Source organism: Uloborus diversus, chromosome 4 (assembly GCF_026930045.1).
Source record: "Uloborus diversus isolate 005 chromosome 4, Udiv.v.3.1, whole genome shotgun sequence".
Classification (NCBI taxonomy): domain Eukaryota; kingdom Metazoa; phylum Arthropoda; class Arachnida; order Araneae; family Uloboridae; genus Uloborus; species Uloborus diversus.
The window spans coordinates 111,090,353-111,106,756 of NC_072734.1; the positions used below are offsets into that span (position 1 = coordinate 111,090,353).

Sequence of the window (16,404 nt, forward strand, 5' to 3'; positions counted from 1 at the left end):
GGGGCAGCATAAATCTGTTACATACCACTGCGCTTTGTTGGTGTATTTTATTTATGAAAGATTCGAATTGAAAAATTATTCAGATCAAAGAAACTGATTTAAATGAGATTGAATCAAGATTTGCGCTTAGATACCTGAACTTATTCCTACTTGAGACATTCTGTACCGGCCTGGAAATGAATCATTTGACTCACAGAATTGACATCGAAAATAATTACACGATTTTAACTTCTTCTGAGTTCAATTACGATTTAAGGGGCTACATGATTCGATTTAAACGAAGTCCAGGCGGCCTGAGCGTGCTTACACATCGATCGGTGACTCAAGTTTACAGTCTTTCCTACCAGTTTGTTGACCCCAACGCCATCTGTCGCACTTATTACTAACAGTATGGTTTATATTTGTTACATATTATAGGGGAATAACAACTACATGCATACACTAATGCACAACAACAAAATGTTTTCAAAATCCAGGGAGCAGGGGTGGATGCAATTGACCCACATGATTCCTTCAATAACCTTAGTAATTAATCCAAATTACTTCCCAAAAGAAACTTCACTGTTTTATGAAAACACTTCCTAAAATACGTTTATCTCTTTTTACTGTCATTATATTTTCATTTAGTTTATTTGTGGCGGATTGTGTTAAGAGCCATTATTTTGAAGTTCAGACAAGGTGTGGCAGTGACCATTTTTGATTTTTATAATTTTTTTATATGTCAAAGTAGGTCATGAAAAGTGAACATTCTGAAATTTTTAGCCTTCCAAAAAATTTTTTTCGCTCGTTAAAAATTCCCAAAGTTTGACGTTTTGCAGCGCTTTTTAGAAAAATTCTAAAAGTCGCGTTTCAGTGCGCTTTAGCTCTTTACAGAAACACCACCCCACGGTTATGTTTATGTTTATTGGTTGTACTGTATCTAGTGATGATGACTTCATAGTTATTTTGGTTGGGGGTTGTTGCTTTCTTCAGATAAGGGGTCGCAAAGTATGGATTTTATCCGTTTTCGCGCAAGTTGAACCTGCGTTATTCCCCCCAAAAAGCCACCCCCCGAAAAAAATGTAACATATACTGAAAGTTTATACTATGAAGAGAGTAAATGGCACAAAATTTGTTTGAGGTTTAATTTTTTTCGGAGAAAAATACCCTGATATTTTTCAAATTATCAAAAATTGTGCTTTTTTGATCGCAATTAACTCAAAACAGCATCACTAGGAAAAAAAACCTTTTATATATTATGGTACCTGGCTATGTGTAAAACATCATGAAAAAGAAAGCAGCATGGGATCTCTTCTTGTTTTCCAGAAAATAATTTTTTTTGCAGCTCATTTTATGCGTTTTCTCGTACGTAAAACATGTGTCCAGTATGCAGATTAGATCTTCTAAAACTTTAAGGATGTAGTAAGAATGTATATATGTGTGTATAGAGAAAGAAAAAGACTAGTAATGCTTTATTTTTCTGATTTTTACAAATTGATGGTATTTTAATTGCAGGTAATTCAGAAAACGATAAATCCATATTATATATATATATATATATATATATATATATATATATATATATATATATATATATATATATATATATATATATATTAATATATATATATATATTAATATATATGTGTATATTTATATATATATATAAATATATAAATATCATGAACAATATCTGCTTCACTTTCCTTTAAATGTCTATTTTCTATGTCATCTTCAAATACCTCTAAAAGGCTGTCAGTTCTTGATAAATCAGTATTATTCGCTTTTTCTTGCTTGGGATATCAGCTAAAAACAGTTTGAATTTGACTTTTTGTCAGATATTCGTTCGGTTGGGATATTTTTATGTCTTCAATCATCTCTGTTCTCATGGCATGTTCTACTTGGTCGGACGTCTGTTTTCTGCCGGTTTTTTACCATAAAGGAACTTTTCATAAAGAAATTCTATTTGTTTCAATGAAAATTGTGTACTTTTACGAGTTGAGAGAGCCCACCCCTCACATGAGATTTCCAAAATGTTTTCTTCTTTGGTTTCTCTTTTGTTGCAGAACATGTAATGAGAATAGAGATGATTGAAGACATAAAAATATTCCAACCGAACGAATATCTGACAAAAAGTCAAATTGAAGCTGCTTTTAACCGATGTACAAAGGGGGGAAAAAAGCAGATAATACTGATTTATCAAGAACCGACAGCCTTTTAGAGGTATTTGAAGATGACATAGAAAAAAGGCATTTAGAGGAAAGTGAAACAGATATTGTTCATGATATTTCTTCCATTGCTACGGACATAAATAAGAAAGAATTATTTTGGGATTGATACGATAAATCTCTCTCTCTCTCTCTCTCTCTCTCTCTCTATATATATATATATATATATATATATATATATATATATATATATGATATCGATTTATCGTTTTCTGAATTACCTGCAATTAAAATAACATCAATTTGTAAAAATCAGAAAAATAAAGTATCACTAGTCTTTTTCTTTCTCTATACACACATACAGTGGCTCCCAAAAGTGTTCGTACACCTTCGACTTTCAGCAAAATTGGCCCCTATTCATTGATTAGAATTAATATTTCGGAACAGGTGTTTAATTATAAGATCTATGATAAATTTTTAACAAAACTACATGAAAAGTTATAAAAAATATTAAAACTTAATTTTTTAAAAATAAAAAACCAAAAAGTGCCGGAAATTTTATCTTACAAAAGTCTTCGAACACTTTAAAAAATGTCTATATATTATTGAATAATCTAACCTTTTATTAAGTTATTATTTAGTAGAATACCATGCAGTATCAACAACATCTTTTAAACGCATGGGAATAAATTTCATTCTTTTTCTTTCTTTTTTTGCGTAATTTCTGAGTAAGTGTTCAACAACACTTTGAGTCTTACTGTTTTAGCTCTATTTTCGTTTCAAAGCCGTATTTTCGTAATCTAGCCACCAAATATCTCTAAATATGTTGCATCAAGTTTAAATCTGAAGATTGAGGGGGTATTTTCTAAACTTTAGGACAATTTTTGAGGCAATAGACGCAAACGTTGGATACCGTGTGCTTCTTATCGTTGTCTTGATAAAAAAAAAAAAAACTTGTTTCCAATAACCATATTTTTGTCTAAGAGTTCAAAATTGGGTTTTAAAATATTTGTAGGAATGTCATGATTCATTATTTCATCAAAAAAATCCAAAATACCAAGTCCTGATGCTGATATGCACCCTCACACTATAACACCTCCACCGTCCTGATTAACTGATCCAAATAAGTTCTTAAGATTAAGTTCCAATTTTTTTCTTCTACTTACAATTATACAACAATTTAACCAAAAATGTTAAATTCATTTTTATCTGTAAGTAAGACAATTGTGAAACGTTTTGAGCTTATTTATCATTGATTTTGCGACGAAAAGCGTAAGCTTTCTGTTTTTCGCACGACCAAGAAAATTTCAGCGGGAAGAGGTCCCATTTTACTTGGTGAACAATTTTATGTAAAAATTAAATGTAAATTTTTTCATTCAACTCTGCAGAAACATTTACAGCACTCAAATGTGTATTTTTCATAATTTTTTAACTTTAAATCTCCGATCACGTTTTGTTAACTTTGCCAGTTGACATTTTCTTACTTTGTTTTCGGGCCGATTCTTTTCTTTAAAGCATTTAATCTAGCAGTTTACTATAGAATGGTATAAATTATCTAATTTTAAGACATTTTAAACCCACTTACCGCTCCGTGAGGAAAAAAATCAAATTTCGAATGGTGTTTGTTGTTTTTTATGATTACCAGCCATTTTAAAGTAATAAGCACAATATTACCGAATAAATAAACAAAAAATTATAGCCAAATGACTTTTAAGGGTCAACACAATGCAAAAATATTAAACAAACGGCATATGATAGTTTTAATCATGAATTTATTCGAAAATATTTAAGTGTACGATGACTTTTGTGGCGTGTTATTTCTCTGTCTCTTCGTTTTTTGACCCATTTCAAAAAGAAGATCCGTCTATATTTAAAAAAAAAACTACTGGGTTGTATTTAGAATGACATAGGAATGATGTGGAAAAATATTGAACTTCGTATTCGAATTCAGTTCCGCGTTATTTTGGTTTTACTAAAAAGTTTCAAAGTGTACGAACACTTTTGGGAGCCACTGTATATACATTCTTACTACGTCTTTAAAGTTTTAGAAGATCTAATCTGCATACTGGAAACACGTTTTACGTACGAGAAAACGCATAAAATGAGCTACAAAAAAAATTATTTTCTGGAAAACAAGAAGAGATCCCATGCTGCTTTCTTTTTCATGATGTTTTACACATAGCCAGGTACCATAATATATGAAAGGTTTTTTTTTTTCCTAGTGATGCTGTTTTGAGTTAATTGCGATCAAAAAAGCACAATTTTTGATAATTTGAAAAATATCAGGGTATTTTTCTCCTAAAAAAATTAAACCTCAAACAAATTTTGTGTCATTTACTCTCTTCATAGTATAAACTTTCAGTATATGTTATATTTTTTTCGGGGGGTGGCTTTTTGGGGGAAATAACTCAGGTTCAACTTGCGCCAAAACGGATAAAATCCATACTTTGCGACCCCTTATCTGAAGAAATCAACAACCCCCAACCAAAATAACTATGAAGTCATCATCACTAGATACAGTACAACCAATAAATATAAACATAACCGTGGGGTGGTGTTTCTGTAGAGAGCTAAAGCGCACTGAAATGCGACTTTTAGAATTTTTCTAAAAAGCGCTGCAAAACGTCAAACTTTGGGAATTTTTAACGAGCGAAAAAAATTTTTTGGAAAGCTAAAAATTTCAGAATGTTTACTTCTTATGGCCTACTTTGAGATATAAAAAAATTAGGAAAATCAAAAAAGGTCACTGCCAAAATTTCCGTTTTTTGTCTGAATTTCAAAATAATGGCTCTTAAGCATGAAAAACATCACAAAAAAAGTGTTCGTTTACAAATAACTTTTTATTATTAGTCATAGAAATATATACATAGAGACTTGTGAGAAATTTTATAAACGTACCTATTACTGATCTTTGAATTAAGTTAAAATGTATTATTTTATAAAAAAGGTATGAATGAAAAATAGTGAAAATCGTCAAATTTGGAAATTTAGCAATTATTCTACAAACAAATATATTCTATACTTATCTTTCCTTTTTTTTTTTGCTTCAACAAACATCACATTCTTCTTGAAAAGTATTTCTTTCAACCACACATCATGCAGTGAGTTTCTTAGTCTACTTTTCTAAAATAAACCAAGTTTTTGTAAATTTAGCTTTATGTGCATTTGCAAAACCGTGGTATTGGCGATATGGACTGTTCTAATGATGTTTGAGCGAAATTCCATCCAGGGATGCAACCAGACGGAGACGAGAGGGGGGGGGGGAGGGGGAGGGTCAAACCCCGAAAAACCTTTGGCCTCGAGCCATATTGCCACTTGTAGTATGTTAATATGTAAATTCATAATTACTTTCTTTTATCTATATATAAAAAGGTGACGGCGTTTCTTTGTTTCTTTGTTTGCACCCGATGGCCAGAAGACCCCATAGCAACTACAGCCCTGAACTTGGCACAAAATTCGAACATAACCCGGGGATCTGCACTTCGAAGCCCGAATTCTAAATTTCTAATTAGTTTTTTCATAGTTAACTAATTTAGCTGAAATTTCACGTTTTTTGCCTAGTTAGAGGTTAAAAAATCCCTCCATCCCCTAACATTATATATCGTTGGAAAGGGCTTTCTTTCCAAAAAAAGATGATGTTTGCTTCATTTTCTCAATTAATTAGAACAGGAGATATAAGCGGTTTTAATTGAGCAAATTTTCAAGGCTTCTCTTTTGGGAAATTGCTGTAACACTAGGTCCACTTTCCAGACAATTTTCAATTTTTCAGATAATCCATCTTAGGGCATGCTTTTATCACTTGCATATTCATTTATATTTTGCGAGGTATATGACTGTAGCGTGTCAATGGGATATCACTGAGGCCTGTCGAATCTGATTTCGTGACATTTTTTCTTGGATCCAGAAGACTTTTGGGGAAAGCAAGACTTTTGGGGGAGTTCTACCCTCTAACAACTTCATGAAGATTGGACTTGTGTCACTACAATTAGAACCCGATTTTCCCTACTACATGGTACGATCCAAAAGTAATGAGCCTCACGCTATACTGACGCGTGCATGCCCTGGACAGAGCGACGGAAGTGAGGATTATTGGATTTAGAGCGCAGCACAGGTCAGTTGCCTCCCAGCTGTCAGAACGGCATCATCAGCTTTAACAGTAACCCCTATATGGTGGTGCGTGACACGGTGATATGAAAAGTTCGTCTGAGCAACGCAAAGAGATTAAATTTTGTTTCCGGTTTCCTTCCGAAACTTTCGCAATACTACAACAGGCGTTTGGGACTGAGTGTCTGTATAATTTGCAAGTAGAAACGCTCACGAGGCTTTTCGTAAGGCCGGGAAGTGTTGACTGACGAACCCCAGTCTGTGGACGACCGTCCTCGTCCCTTACTGACATGAATGTGCAACGAGTATGTGAATTTTTGAACATGGACTGGTGTTTGAGTCTCTACCAAGTAGCAAAAGCCCTGGACTTATCGGAGACAACGGTGCAACGCATTGTTACGGAGAAATGCACATGCCGAAAGTCTGCGCGAAACTTATGCCGAGAGTTCTGACTGAAGAAGGTCCGATTCCATGCTCCCGTGGTGTCCTAGCCTTCCTACAGTGCAAGCGTGTGGCCTCCTGACTTCTTATTTCCACTATTAAAATCAGTGCTGAAAAGGAAACGTTTCGGCTCTATCGAGGACATTCAAGCACATGTCAAGGTAGCTCTTGCAGATATCCCGGAACAGGACTTCGGAGATGCCTTTGAGTCATGGAAAAGCCACCTACTGAAGTACATCGTTGCGGAAGGTGCCTATTTTTAAAACTATTAGTCAGTTGTACCGATCAGCTCAATAAAAGTGTCTTTTTAAACGAAAGCTCATTACTTTTGGATCGTACCATGTAAATAGTTGAATTTTGATTATTTTTAACATTTTTTCATAGATTTCAGGATGCTATGCTATTAATTGACATGTACTACCTGAGTATTGCTTCTTTAAATCATTGCCAAATCAGTTTTAAAAATCCAGGGTTCGCACACACTTAAGCCAAGCCTCATTTGGTAAGAATACTTTCACCAGTAATCATATTAAACTAACTTCTACCTAATGAATCGTTAATTTATTTGGAAGCAAATTGACTCTTGAAATCATTACCAAATTCTTTTACAGTAAGTTACCACCCTAAGCCGTGGCTAAGGCAGAAATACATAAAATACACCGCCAGCTCAGTTGTTCCATCCGAGGACTGCAGTTGAAACTGCAGTCCTCGGATGGAATAATTGAGCTGGCGGTGTATTTTATGCATTACCAAATCTGTTTCAAAAATCCAGGGTTCGCTTCTTAAGCCACGCTCCATTTGGTAAGGATTCTTCCACCAGTAGTCACATAAAATTAACTTTTACCTAATGAACCGTTAATTTATTCGTTTGCAAACTGATCTTTTTGTTATACTGGTGTTAAAGTTCTTACAAAATAGGTTGTGGCTTAATCGTGCGTGAGGTCTGGATTTTTGAAATTAATCTGGTACTGATTCAAGAAAGTAAGACTTGGTAAGTAAAATGTTGCTAATTTGTGGTACAGTTTTCTGAAATCTTTAAAAACGTTCTAAGACCACCACAAAATCATCAGTATCAGTAACACGAAGTATTCAAGTGTGGAAACTAATTTGGGATGGACGCAATATTATATAAATATTTCAAAAAAAAAAAAAAAATGGAAGAAGTGAAAATAAAAGAAAACCTCTGTAAGAGTGTTTAAGCAAAATGTGTATCAATACTTCGGTGCTAACAGAGAAATTATGGCTATTGTTTTTAATTTATTGTTTTCAAGGATTAAATCTCCATTTGTTGTTTTCAGAAAGAAAATCTCTTCTTTAGAGCAAATATTAAAATACCTTGTTTACAAAACAATTAGCTGCAGTGAAAAGTTTTGTTTCTCCGAAAAGACCCAATCCTCTCTAACATCTCGTGTTCCATTTGCGGCCATTTTCCAGTTAAAATCATTTGTTGCGTTCCTCTCAACGATTGGGAAACTCCATTAGGAAGAGTTATTTGTGGAAGGTGAAATTTCATCCATTTTTCGCGAGCTTGGCAAATGAGGTACAAAAGAAGTCCTGCTGGTTGAAATAGATCATTATCTAGCGAAAGATTATCAGCCAGCTAGAATTTTATTCTACTGAATTGGAGCTCCATTTCCCCCTCATTTCTCATTTACAAAATACAGTTGAGGCAGTATGTTTAGGTCGGGTTTTACATAATATATACATATGTAGTATTTAATTTCTTAACTTACTTACCGTAAATATGGGTTACTTTGGCCCAAATTTTAAATTTTTTTTCCCTTTTTTAACTTTTTCCGCAATACTTTTGCTACTACAGTGAAACCTGTGTAAGTTGACCACTTGCGGTGCACTACTTTAGTGGTCAACTTAAACAGGTGGTCAACTTACAAAGGTTGATTTGTATGATAAGGGCTAATTCCGTGCCTGAAAAAAGCGGTCAACTTAGACAGGTGGTCAAGTACTCTTAATTTTGTTTTTGAACAGTAAGCTTTTTTTAAAAGGTTTATTACCCTTTTTAATTGTTTTTTATTTGGGCCAATGCTACTCTTGTGTTTCGATTACTTTGACTCAAGGTGGTTTTCCCTATTTAAAATGATGGTAGAACTAACTAGAGCTAGTAAAAGACTTGTGTTCACCCTAAAATCTGTCTATTTGAAAAAAAAAAAAATGCATTTTGCAAGAAGTTTAAGGAAAGTTAAAGAAAAAAAAAGAAGAAGAATATGTGTAGGTCTAGCTATTGTCTCATTGTCTCATAAACTGAAAACGGAGAAAAGTCATCTATTCATCAGTTTTTGGTGGTTGAATAATTTTATTAATCGAACACCATTTGAAAAACAAGGAATCCCTAATTGTAAGCCATTTCCGAAACTTGCTGGTGCCATTGGTGCTATGCACTCTTTCATTTTAGAGAGGGTCATGCTCAAAAACGTAGTCTTAATTACAAAAATTTTCTTCTGAGACCCCCCCCCCCCCGTAAAAACTCTTCAAAAATCATAAAAGCTCTTCAAATATGCTTACAAAAATCATCGAAATCATTGACAAAAATCATTCAAAAAGTTTTCTTTCAAAATAATTTTGCAGTTTTAGAACGTAAGCCGAAAATTTTCGGAAACGACTGCTCAAAGTTTTTGGAAATTTCGGATCACAAAACCCTTGGTTGATTAAATATTTTCATAATACTCGACACGTATCCATCTTAGATTATAAATTTGCATGATACTCGACACATCTATCTTGTATGCAGAAAAATAACATCACTTAAAATAATAGTAAAACATCACTTTAAATAATAGTAAAAAAATTCGGTAAAAATCTAATTAAAAATTAAATATTCCATAAATGTAACGCGAACTTGACAAATTACTCACCGAATGATTAATTCCAACTGTAGAAAATTGGAGGTTGACGAAGACGTTGCAGTCTCATTGTCTTCAGGAACTCCAGATATGTTTCCATCGGGGGTTTTGGGTTCATCAGTTTTTTTCAACAATCCAAAAACATAGACTACACTGTGTTATCACCCAAACACTTCATTGTTTTTCTTGTAGGTAAGGGGTTCCTTAAGTGGGTACCGCGGCTCACTGGGTTGTTACAAGGAGGGGTAAGGGGTACTGTGAGCTGTTTATATTTTAATATGCATGTATAATTGAAATAGATTAGGGTGCGGTGAAAAAAATTGTAATTTGTCAAAGAGTGCCGTGAGTTAGAAAAAATTGGGAACCCCTGTTATATAGTTCTTTTCTAACAAATGCGACTTTTTTCAACAGGACTTCCGTCTTATACGGTGGGCAGGTTTGCGAGAACCTTTGTATAATGAGATTTTGCGCTAATACAACCCTCAAGTTTCACACGATACTTTTCTTGCACGATACTAAATCCAAAACACTGATTTAAACTAATAAACTATTTACAGCACATTTAAAAATAAACTCAGCACGACTAAAAACGAAACTATCAAAAAATTACAGCGGAAAGAAATTATAATCTACAAAGACTTTATATTAAAAAAAAAAAAAAATACACACTCAAATGTTTTATCGATCGAAGCGATGCCTGTAGCTTTGGATATGGTTTTATAAAAACTATCGTTGGTTAAATTTGCTGCATAAAAAGCGATCGAGCGTCAGAGACACTTCTTTGTTACTTTTCATTATACTGGCTCCTGAACCCAGCGCCGCAGACTAACTCTCAAGAAAAGCCATTTTACTAGAAAAAAAAAAAAAAGAAGAATTCGTAAACTATTTACTGTTTTTTATTATGGTTTTCAGTGCGGCTTGTCTTTCTTTTTTTTTTTTCAAGCAGTCATTTTCACTACTCAAATGCAATGAACCTTAAAACAGATTACAAAATATTATCGCAGATTTTGATGGGGGGGGGGGGGGGTTGTCATGACCCCCATGATCCCCTTCTTTGTGTTTCGACCAAGTTTTATATTTTTTCGAGCAAACATTCAAATACTGTTGTGGGTTTGGGGGAGGGTCATGACCCCCCCCCCCTTTTATTCGCCACTGTTCTCACGTAAAAAGCTATCCGTGGAAACCTGAGCCCATTCCATTCTGCAGCAACAAAATTTAATAAACTTCCCAACAAATTTCCCAAAATTTGTAAGAATTAAATGCAATCGAGTTGACTTTTGGACTTTTTAGAACTTCCAGTTCTTTTTCATCTTCCGTAGTAAAAAACATACAACTGTGACCTAATAAATTGAGTCTGTATTCAATTTCTCTTTCCCCTTGAGAGTTCCCAGTTTTTGCTTCTGTTTTTACTGTTCAGAGTTTTACTTTTAGCTTTTTTTTTCTTTTCCAAATTTCTCTGATGGGTTTTTCAAGTTTTTTTCAAGTGCTGGACCAAAGTAGAGTGTAATGTTTAAATTAAGGTTAAGAGATATGTTGTTATTTTGAAATTTGTAAAAAAAAAAAACTTAACGGAAATGAGACGTAAATTTTTACACTACATTAAGTATCAAATAATGTTCATAAATCTACTTAGCGAATCAACTGTTTCTACATGTAAAAGTTTAAGAGGTTATAAAAACATGTGTCAGCACAAAGTGAACAAAACCACTAATAATGCTTCCTGTGTACAAGCCCATCACTTTGACGTTTTCCGGGGGAGGGAGGAGGGGGAGTCAAAGGGTGTATACTCGAGACAAATTATTCCGACAAACAGTCAAAATTACGCACTAATATGTAAATGAAATTATTTCTCAAAGCCGAGGGGAGGGGTTGGAGGGGGGTCAATTGCCCTCTCCTAACCACTTTAAATGACGGTCTTACCTGTGGAAAGCTATCAAACTGCTTGGTATAAATCACTGCATGCTTAATACTGCTTCCTAGCGGAAATTGTTGACATTAATTTAAAAACTGTTTCCCGAAGGTTAACACAAAACGTTGTTTTTTTTTTTTTTTTTTTTTTTTTTTCGCAGTTCGGACCAAAGAAGGATCCCAGGGCCAAAGTAGCCCGTATTCACAGTATCCGTAATTTAGTTTCAATTTCGACACCCTTGTTATACAATTTTCTCTTTTCAAACTGTACAAGTGCACGACTTTTGATTCTCTGTTGAAATTAAAACAGTTCCCTCTCTTACTTACTCCATCTTTTCTATGATTCAATATTTACTCTATCATAAGTGTACAGAACATGAACTTTATTCTTCACAGATTTTCAAGAGTAGATAATATGATGGTAAACACGATAAATAAATAAATAAATAAATATTGTTTAATAGATATTATATAATAGATATTAAGGCTCTAATAGCTCTGGGATATATCATATATCCTGGGACATAATATGACCCAGGGAGACAATATATAATAGATATTAAGGCTCTTTATTTCTGATCTGTTTATTTTCAGAATTTTTTATTCCACATTTACCTAATATTTTGAATTAAAGTACTTAGTAATGAGAATCTTTGCGCACTACCTTGTATCAGAATGCCGAGATGCTGCAGCAAAATGCTATGATATAAGCATTATATAATACGATGCTGCAGAAAATGCTATGATATATCCCAGTATATATGAATATTTTACATGTAGAATAATAGATCATGATTGGCAATAAATTAAGCACCTGCTTTTTCAAAGCAGGTGCTCAATTTATTGCCAAACCATAACTTAAGATTCATTACGTAATTTTAAAATAATACAATAAAGTCAATGAGCAAAGATTTTCACCATTCATTTTCGAGTATAGTTAGGACACGTCTTTTAAAAACGCTTTCAAGTTACATATTTACTCCATTGTTTTTCTAATACAATATTGAACAACAAATTACCCAGCGCACTCAGGCCCTCCATTTCAGATTATTCTAGTGGGTGGTTGGAGGCGGACTAAGCGTATAACATACTTAATGCTTGCCAAGCATTAAAAATCTCATACTGTAGAAAAAAAGGGGACGAAAATAATGTATAATTAATGAAAAACATATAGATAAATGAATATTTTATCTTTTTACAATCAGATAAAGTGCATATCATTGATTGATGAAGGATAAAGTCGGATAATATAGCATAATACAGAAATAGATTTTCATGATAGGATGAGATATTAAGGTTCTTTATTTCTGATCTGTTTATTTTCAGAATTTTTTATTCCACATTTACCTAATATTTTGAATTAAAGTACTTAGTAATGAGAATCTTTGCGCACTACCTTGTATCAGAATACCTATCAGTATCTCCTTCCACTTTGAAAAATAGAGATATATTCGCTTTAGACTACCCCCTTCAAGTTGTAAGAAACTCATTTTGTATTCTGTTCTCGTGTTTACCACATACTCGTCTCTCCTCCTTTTAGAAAGTTTTTGTGCGGTGCATGTTTGCTGAAATCTTCAGAGGAATTCCTCCCGTCCATTTCTAAATCTCCCATTGTATTGCAGGGTAGTCCTGAATGCTGGGAAGCAAAACTGAAACTCAAACAAGGAAGGAACAACTCCCCCTATGGTGCAATCGGCAGCAGAGGTTTTACGGAGGAATGCTGCAGCATCTCGGATCCCTAAGCTGACCTCTGACCCAGGGAGACGCTTCGGTCGTAACCATGGTGACAGAAGCGATAGCCGAACGACATCCCTGGCGGGAGACCGAATTTATGGATATAAAAGAACTCCAACGCCCATGCCTCGGTTTATACCGCCACCTAGTGGAGATATTAGAAGGTAAGAAGAGTAGCAGATTTTTTTTTTTTTTAGTTGACGGGTTCAAACCATGACTTACTATATTTCTTTGTTTCATATCACTCACTCTACAGAAATAGAACAGCTGATTGTGTCTTTCCAAACTCAAATTTTACACGAGAAAAATACATCAAAAGTGAAATTCTTATGCAACTAGAAAATAGGTAACTGTGGCAATATTGTTTAGATGACAAAATAATCCCCTAAAACAGCGTTGCTCAATCGTTTGTGACCCACGGACCGGTAAATATTTCTGAAAAAAAAATTCAAGGACCGGTGTGTGTGAGGGGTCGAGGCGGGGGAAGGAGTCTTCCATTTTTCTTTTTTTGTCAAAAGCATTTTACTAGGCACTTGTCGAGAACTGTCTCTTAAATTAATTTTAAAGATTTTTATCGTGATTAACTGGTAATACTCTTTATATGCAAAAAAAGTTATTTTTGCAATCGATACACCTAATTGAATAAATCATTGATAAAAATTAGAATGTATTGTGTAAAGTTAGAGAAAAATCAAAGTAAAAAAACAACGTATACGAATGTATATTATTGTTTTTTTTTTTTTTTTTAATTTCATTTAATTGAAAAAAAAAACGAGTATTTAAATGTCTTTTTTATGTGAACAGGTAACAATTTCTGAGGACCAGCCAAATTTTTGCGCGGACCAGCGCGGCGCCGCGCCAGTCCACCGGACCACCGATGGAAAATCCCCCCTACCCCCATTACTCTATAATATATTATATTTTCAGCAATACTGTAACCCCAACAATAATTTTTCATTGACAACAATAACTTTTTCTTGTGCGAGAGGGAAGATGGTTGGTTGACAAGGGTGCTCGTGTTGTATGTACAACACCATACTTCATACTTGGATTGGTAGTATCGTTTCCTAGAAAGTAGGAAAAACAAAAACCATGGTATTCTGAGAGGGGTTGATTCCTCTAAACTCAAACCTTGTCATTGTTTATTTGTATCACGTTTGTTTCAAGACTTTGATTCAGTAAAGCTGCTTGCCCAAAAATGCTACAAAAAATAACTCAAAAAGTACTTAGACTAGTTTCTTACCTCTTAAAAGATTTTTAAAAACATTTGAATGATTTTGAAGTAAAAGTAAAAAATATGTTTGTAAAATTTACAGTGAAATCATACATACAGTACTGAGAGCGATGATCAATAGCTGATTGTTTTATGTGTGCACAGTTGACATGAATAACTCTTTTCAAGCACATAAAAGGATTTGCAATCCATATGAAACTACACATATGAGACATTTTGAAGTTCTTCTTGTATGTAAAGAGTTATTTTAATCACTACTACCCAGGGCTGTAGTTTTGACCGAACAAAACCTATTTTGGCAATGCAACTGGCAAATGTCAGTTAAAACCGGCAAGCACTTGATTTAACCATCATACAGCTGGCCAAAACTGTATTGTGTAAAAGCACACTAATATGTGTATACATAGTTTGTATGCATACTATTGCACATTTTAATGCATGATTAAAAGAAACAGGATGTATATTTATCAAAATTGAAATAATTTTCAAAACTGATTTATTTATTAAATGCAACTTCTTTTTTAACATTTAAAATTATTCACAACGAATATAAAGGGACATTCGTTTATTAGGAATACTAACCAGCCTACAATATAAGCTAATAGCTATTCTTCACAAAACTTAAAACATGTACTCAGTATATTTAAAAATAAATAATTTACTTTGATTAAATTTAAAATTCATTTTGTGCGCATAAAACTTTGAAACAAGTATGTATTGTGCTATTTACACTGTTTGAAACATTATGATCAGACTAACCGTTAGTAACACTCATTTATTATTTGCATAGCGTGTAAAAGGAACTGTTAACTTTAATAATGAATAGTGACTGATTTATAGGATTGATGTTTCATATTTCTTTTAATTATGTACTCTTTTTTTTTGAGTTTAAATCTTATTATTTCCTATATCCACGTGTAATGGCCAAAACTGGACAAAACTGATTTTATCCTAGCCGGTTTTAACCGGTTTTATCCATGGTTAAAACCACCACTGGCAGAAACTGTAACAACCCTGCTACTACCTTGCATGAAGTTTGGAATCTCTCTCATGTTGCATCTTATAGCTAAGATTTTCAAGCCAGCTGCTTTTCATGTTTAAGCTTACATGTAAGAAAGAAAAAAATACCTGGGCAGTTATAGACAAATATAGCTATTTTATCCAAACGTTCCAATATTCAATCGTTCAATCTTTTTTCTTTAATTTTAATGATTGAATTTGCTGCGTTTTTATTAGTAAAATGGATTTATCAGATTCAGTGAATTACCTTAGGTGCAAAGTAAACTAATGCTAATAGCAATCGAAATTATAACTGCAATCGTTGAATAACCATCTATATCTCACGCGGAGAACATTTAAACCATTCCGTGTTTATCTTTCTCACTAGATTAATTATTTTCACTAATGTATAATGTAAATGTAAGCATTTCCGGTTAAGAGTCGCATTGGAAATGAAATGGAATTTAACTCGATTTGTTAAATTTGGTTGGATGCGTGAGATATCTTTTGGGGTTTAAATCATCATAAATGATAGAGGCAATTAAGATTGCAGTTAACATCCACAGTTATTTAAACGGCCGTTTAAGACTGAATATATTACATTACATTCTAGATACGATTCAAATGATGGTCGTTTATCTAACTGATGTTTTACAAGTTCAGATATTTTGGGGAATAGGTATGTTTTTAATAGCAGCAAATTTAAAAAAAATAAGTTACTGTTGCTAAAATTAAATAAGTAATAACTAATGACGCAGTAAATAAATACCTTTGCGTCGCGAAGTAACAGGACTAACAGTAAATAACCTACGTTTTATAGCACAAATATACATATTGCTGCAGACACAGTGTTTCGGGGTTAAAGGGAACCCTTTTTTACTTCCTTTTACAAAAAAGAAAGTATTGTATTCGCGAAAAATTTTTTCACTCAAAAATCGGTCTTAATTTCCATTTTGCACACCCCCAAATGAATGTTGAG

At 33.4% G+C, this 16,404-nt stretch overlaps 1 protein-coding gene across 1 annotated transcript in view; it reads right to left on the reverse strand.

Moving 5' to 3' along the window:
* LOC129220761 (uncharacterized) overlaps positions 1 to 16,404 on the reverse strand; it is a 220,340-nt gene that overhangs the window by 189,957 nt on the left and 13,979 nt on the right. The window lies entirely within an intron of this gene.